Source organism: Triticum urartu, chromosome 6A, assembly GCF_056163025.1.
Source record: "Triticum urartu cultivar PI428250 chromosome 6A, HENAU_Tu73, whole genome shotgun sequence".
NCBI lineage: Eukaryota > Viridiplantae > Streptophyta > Magnoliopsida > Poales > Poaceae > Triticum > Triticum urartu.
Window position 1 is genome coordinate 253,692,023 of NC_141878.1, and position 5,975 is coordinate 253,697,997.

The window sequence follows — 5,975 nt, forward strand, 5'->3', positions numbered from 1 at the left end:
TCCCAAACTGCAGAGGCTACCTGACACTTTTATGAAGATGTTGGACGAACATCGGCCAAAGAATGTGAAGCTGCGATAGGCCAACAGCGGGCTTCGCATGCATTGGGACGTGGAGTTGGTGATCAGGTATGGCCACATGTACATGTATCGTGGCTGGGAGCAGTTCTACCATGCGTATGACCTGTGGCACATGTACTTCCTTCTCTTCAGGTACGACGGCGACACCAAGCTCACCGTGAAGGTGTTCAACACGACTATGTGTCGCATGCGCTACTAGGACAACGATGATGCCAGTATGTTATGCCTCTTCTTCCTCTACATTTGGCTTTCTCTCACATCGATTATTAACGGTCATTGTTGCATTTGGTCAGGCAATGGGAGCAACAACAGCGACTCTGGCTACAGCCAAAGTAGCACCGACTCTGGCTGTAGCAAAAGCAGCAACGAGGATGATCCGGAATGGAGTGGGGAACAAGAGGAGCAGAGTGGGGATGAGGAGGTGCAGGCTGACGATGGGCAATAGATGGTGGTGGCTGAGGATGACCTAGCAATGGTGGTGGATGACGATGGGCAACAGATGGTGGTTGCTGAGGATGCCCTAGCGATGGTGCTGCCTGAAGATGGCCTCGCGATGGTGGTGGTGCCTGACAATGACCTCATGATGGTGGTGGCGCCGGAGTCCCCACAGTCGGGCGACATGACCATGCCAATTGTGGTAGAAGACTACATCCCACTACCTCCACCGCCTCGCCGCTCTTGGTGCATCAGGATGAGGAAGGAGAAGGAGAAGAAGGAGGAGTGAACTATGTCAGGTATGCCAGATCTCCAAAATGATCTATACTTAGCTTTGTTTCCTCCGAAGTGACATAAGTTAGCTCTAATATGCTAAGTGATCTCTAATATGCTTAGTTTCCTAGGTTTGCTCTATAATTACATACACTTGGCTTACTTGTGTAAAAATTGGCATAATTATGCTTAGTTAACTAAAAAATGGCATAATTAATTAAGTTAGCTCCAAAATGACCCATTTAACCTAGGTTAGCTCCAATATGATCCATTTTACCTAGGTTAGCTCCAAAATGACCAAGTTTACCTAGGTTAGCTCTAATATGATCCATTTTAGCTAGGTTAGCTCCAAAATTACTTATGTTAGCACAAAAATGACCTATACTTACCTTATTTTCCTCCAAATTGACATAATAAGCTTAGTTAGCTAAAAAATGGCATAATTACCTATGTAAGCTCTAAAATGACACAAATAAGGAATAAGAAGAAGAAACACAAGGAAGAGGAGAAAAAGAAAGAATAGAAGAAGAAAGAGAAGAAAACGAAAGAATAAAAGAAGAAGAATGAGAAGGAAAAGGGTAAAAACCTTCTTCTTCTTCTTCTTCTTCTTCTAGTCTTCTTCTTCTTCTCCAAAATGACCTAAGTTAGCTCTACTATGCTGAGTTACCTAGGTTAGCTCAATAAAGACCTATACTTAGCTGCTTTATATCAAAAATGGCATAATATGCTTAGTTTACTCAAAGATGGCATAATTAGCTAGGTTAGCTCCATTTTACCTAAGTATGCTTACTTCTTCTGGTCTTCTTCTTGTTCTTCTTCATTTTCTTCTTCTTCTTCTAGTCTTCTTCTTCTAACTTTCTTGTTTCCCATTTTGCAGATTTCATCTAATTCACGGAAGCTTGCATGGATGGAGTGCTTCTTTTCCCTTTCTGCTTTTATTTTGTATCGATGAACTTGCATGGATGGAACTTGTTATATGGATGGATGGATAACAGTGTTGGGTGAACAATGTGAAACTTTTGTAATATGTATGGATGGAACTATGTGTTGGTTATGTATGTATATATGATGAAACTTGTGTGTTGGATATGTCATATGTGAAATTTGTGTGTTCAAATTGAATGAATTTAAGAAAAAACAGAAAAACAGGGGCTATACAGGATCTTTGCCGTCCGCTGGCAGACGGCAAATTGATTTGCCATAAGCGAGCAGATGGAAAAGATGCCACGTGGCAGCAACCTGTGCAACCTGGCGGCTGGCCTATTTGGTTACTTTGTCGTCTGCTGACTGACGGCAAAGGTGCAATGGTCTTTGCCGTCTGCCAGCGGACGACAAAGCACACCGTTAGCCCCCTAATGGCTGTAAGCTGCCACATGTGCCGTCTAGGTGGCTGACGACAAAGACCATTTCATCTTTGTCGTCCGCCAGTGGAAGGCAAAGAAGCCTTCACCGTAGCCTATATAGCCGGACCTATTGCCGTGTGCTGAAAGATGGCAAAGGCCTTTGCCGTCCGCCATGGCGGATGGCAAAGTGCCTGATTCCTGTAGTGAGAGGGAAATTGATGGTGTACAAGCAACATCGGCAAGCCCGTCGCACAACAAACCAGAGTCCTCTGCCGCAAAATCAGATACCATGATGATTGATCAAAATATATATAATTATTAATATTGCCTCTTCACATTCGCAACTGGATGCTGATAATTGTTTTATTAGATAGTGTTTATACATAGGTTTTTTGTGAGATATATATAGGTATTATTGGGGTTATTAATTCTTTAGTTTGGCGGCATACTGACAGTTGAAATGGAGGAATAATACAAGAGGCTTTACATATCAAAGCAGTGATCATGGGCATTGAAATCATCACCTAGTCTTGCCGATGGCCTCGCTTCTAGATTGTGATCCAAAAATTGGGTTAATCTTTATAAAAGGAAGAGTCTTATAAGAGAAAACTATAATTTTTTGGCTGACAATTCAACATATTTTCTCATATTTTTTCTATGTTATGTTAAGGACTTTGAGATTGGGATCTAGTTTTGCCCTGGGCCTCCGAAATCTCCGGACAGGCCCTATCAGAAACAATGCCAGGAAATGAAATCAATCAACATTTAGTGGTAAAGAAGAAGCTGGTGCAGCGACCGGTGTACTTTACTAGTTCTCTTCTATAGGGTTGTAACACCCATGATGCGGCTATATCCCCCACGTGTCGGAGCACGACTTAGAGGCATAACTACATTGTAGGCATGTCGCAAGAGGGGTAATCTTTACAGATCCCATGTACTGAATAAGAAAGAGGTACAGAGTTGGCTTACAATCGCCACTTCACAGAATACATAAATATAGCATTACATCGTTCAGATACAATCAAGGTCCGACTATGGAACCAAAATAAAGACAACCCCAAATGCATAAGATACCCGATCGCCCCAACTGGGCTCCACTACTGATTGTCTGGAAAGGAAATGTAGTAACGTCGTGAGTCCTCATCGAACTCCCACTTGAGCTCAGTCGCATCTCCTGGAATGGTATCATCGGCACTTGCATCTGGTTTTGGAAGTAATCTGTGAGTCACGGGGACTCAGCAATCTCACACCCTCGCGATCAAGACTATTTAAGCTTATGGGTAGGGAAAAGGTATGAGGTGGAGCTGCAGCAGGCAGTAGCATATATGGTGGCTAACATACGCAAAAGAGAGCGAGAAGAGAAAGGCAAGGCACGGTCGAGAATCTATGATCAAGAAGTGATCCTAGAAATACTTACATTCAAGCATAACCTGAGACTGTGTTCTCTACCCGGACTCCGCCGAAAAGAGACCATCACGGCTACACATGCTATTGTTTAATTTTAATTAAGTTTAGTTTCAGGTTCTCTACAACCGGACATTAACAAATTCCCATCTTCCCATAACCGCGGGCACGGCTTTCGAAAGTTCAAATACCTGCAGGGGTGTCCCAACTTAGCCCATCACAAGCTCTCACGGTCAACGAAGGATATTCCTTCTCCCAGGACGGTCCGATCCGACTCGGAATCCCGGTTACAAGACATCTCGACAATGGTAAAACAAGACTAGCAAAGCCGCCTGTCGGTGTCAAAACCGGCAGATCTCGGGTAGGGGTTCCCGAACTGTGCGTCTAGGCCGGATGGTAACAGGAGGCAAGGGACACGAAGTTTTACCCAGGTTCGGGCCCTCTCGATGGAGGTAAAACCCTATGTCCTGCTTGATTAATATTGATGATATGGGTAGTACAAGAGTAGATCTACCATGAGATCGAGGAGGCTAAACCCTAGAAGCTAGCCTATGGTATGATTGTTGTTGTGTACGTTGTCCTACGGACTAAAACCCTCCGGTTTATATAGACACCGGAGAGGGTTAGGGTTACACAAAGTCGGTTACAATGGTAGGAGATCTTCATATCCGTATCACCAAGCTTGCCTTCCACGCCAAGGAAAGTCCCTTCCGGACACGGGACGGAGTCTTCAATCTTGTATCTTCATAGTCCAGGAGTCCGGCTGAAGGTATAGTCCGGCTATCCGAACACCCCCTAATCTAGGACTCCCTCAGTAGCCCCTGAACCAGGCTTCAATGACGACGAGTCCGGCGCACAGATTGTCTTCGGCATTGCAAGGCGGGTTCCTCCTCCAAGTACTTCATAGAAGATTTTGAACACAAAGATAGTGTCCGGCTTTGCAAAATAAGTTTCCACATATTGCCATAGAGAGAATAATATTTACAAAAATCTAATCTGCTGACGTATTCCGTAGTGTGACACACCACGGCCAAGCCTTTATCCGAGTCGTTTCATTATCCCACCTCAGCGCGTCATGCGAGGCGGTTTCCATGGCACGTCTTGTTAAAGCAGAGATCGTGTCCCCTTATCCCGGGATTCTCATCAATACTGGCGTGGGTAACCCAACCGCGCCATTGATTACAGCGCTTGGAGATAAGCGAGTTTTACCAGGCTGGTGGGGACATGTAGTTGCGTCCACCCATATAAGGGGATAAGGATCCACCTTTTCACCTACGCCTTCTTCCTCCTTCGCCTATCCATTCTTGCGCACTCGAGCTCTAGCGCCCAAGTCCGCACTCCCCACCTCAACCTTCTCTAGCCATGTCTGGAGCGGGAGGCAAGTGGATGGTCTCTTCCGTCATGGAGGGACACATCAAAAAGCTGAGGACGGCCGGATACCTGTCTAACGACATCGCGTACCGGCTTCCCGAAAAGGGGCAGCTCATCCCCACCCCTAGGCCCCATGAGAGGGTGGTGTTCCTCCCCCATTTCCTCCGCGGACTCGGCTTCCCTATCCACCCATTTGTCCGGGGGCTCATGTTCTACTACAGCCTGGATTTCCACGATCTGGCCCCGAACTTCGTCCTCAACATCTCAGCGTCTATCGTCGTGTGCGAGGCCTTCCTCCGCATCCGCCCCCATTTCGGCCTATGGCTCAAGACTTTCAACGTCAAGCCGAAGGTGGTGCGCGGAAACCAGGCGGAGTGCGGAGGCGCCATGGTGGGCAAGATGTCCAACGTCCTATTGTTCTAGGGCTCCTTTGTGGAAACCCTGAAGGGGTGGCAATCGGGGTGGTTTTACATCACCGAGCCGCGCGACGCCAAATGGGTCGCACCCCCTGAGTTTCGATCCGGACCCCCTACGCGGCTCACCTCCTGGAAGGAGACGGGCCTGTCGTGGGGCAAGAAGGGAGAGCTGACCGGACTCCAAACATGCATCCAAACCCTGGTGGACAAGAAGCTCAAACTTGTCAACGTAGTCCAGGTTATGCTCATTTGCTTGATCCTCCCGTGTCAACAACGGGCTTTCAACCTGTGGGAGTTCGACCCGGCGCGGCACCAAACTCTGAGCAGGCTCTTCGACACGACGTATGAAGATGCCTGGAAGCTGCTTTTCAAGGGTGCCGAGGCTCCCGCATCCGCTACCGAGGATCACGGATTCAGTGCACAGCGTCACGCTCTCGCGGTAAGCTGTTTTTTTCCTTTTACAGGGTATCAGTTTTTCATAGTTTGACTCCATGCAGGATCTAAGCTCCCTTACCTTTGACAGGATTGGCAGGTGACATCCGGACAGATCAACTGTCCGGCTCCTTTGCCAGAAGGCCCAGCGGACGCTCGCTTGGCGAAGCTGCTGGTTCCGGCACCCTATGTGCTGCCGGAGAAGAAGGCCGCGAAAAAGGCC